Source organism: Ursus maritimus, unplaced genomic scaffold (assembly GCF_017311325.1).
Source record: "Ursus maritimus isolate PB19 unplaced genomic scaffold, ASM1731132v1 scaffold_32, whole genome shotgun sequence".
Taxonomy (NCBI): Eukaryota; Metazoa; Chordata; class Mammalia; order Carnivora; family Ursidae; genus Ursus; species Ursus maritimus.
Window position 1 is genome coordinate 17092938 of NW_024425786.1, and position 928 is coordinate 17093865.

Below are 928 nucleotides of genomic sequence, written 5' to 3' on the forward strand. Positions count from 1 at the left end.
GTAGAGGTGCAGAAGCTTCAAATAAACTGTGCATACAACAGGACGTAAATTACCTACCTGGGGTTCTCAGAGCAGTTTTCTACTTTTGCACTGGCGCCTAATCTATTTTTTAAAGAATCCTAGGAAAAGTCTCAGCAGTTGTATTTTCTCATGATTTAGCAGCTAGAGAAAATGTCCACATTCCAAAAAGAAAGGGACAACAGGTATTGAATAGAAATAAATATAAGATAAGCTCCACTTCTCTGTTTCAGTTTTCAATTTTGTGTGCACACACTCTGTTGCGGGAGGGGGAAATGCTATTAGAACTTTCCTTTTCAAAAATTTCATGAAGAATTTGGAAGTTTTGGGGCACCTGACTGGCTCAGTTGGTAGAGCATGTGACTTTTGATCTCGCGTCATGAGTTCGAGCCCCATGTTGGGTGTAGAGATTACTTTAAAAAAACAAACAAAAACCCCTGGAATGTTCTATGGGTACTCACAGCCAGGTACTGCACATAAATATCATGCCGCAATTAAGAGTGCAAACTCTGCAATCTGCCTGTTTGGGCTCAAACACTGGGTCCTAGATCACAGTTGTGCCGACTTAGGGAAGTTAATTAACTTCTCTGTCTTAATGATTTAGAAACTGGGCTTTAATAGCATTTATCTCATAGGATAGTTGTGAGGATTTAAAAATATATATATCTGTGTAGAGCTTAGAACAGTACTTAACACATATTAAGTGTTTTTGCATCTCTCTCTCTCTCACACACACACACGATCTTTCAAATACAATCTGTCATATCCAGATTTACAAGCTAGAGTGGACTGTTGATGGGGAAATGAAATAAGCCTCATTTTGTTAACTTTTATTTCCTGAACTAGAATTTCATCTCTGTCCTATCAGTAAAAAATGAACTCCTCAAGACATGAACTGTGCACTAGTCCA

General features: G+C 38.3%; 1 non-coding gene across 1 annotated transcript; it reads left to right on the forward strand.

Moving 5' to 3' along the window:
* Nucleotides 1-350: 350 nt before the first annotated feature.
* On the forward strand, nucleotides 351-422 carry TRNAK-UUU. Its single transcript has one exon. It is a non-coding gene; the product is annotated as a tRNA-Lys (tRNA).
* The last annotated feature ends 506 nt before the right edge of the window (nucleotides 423-928 follow it).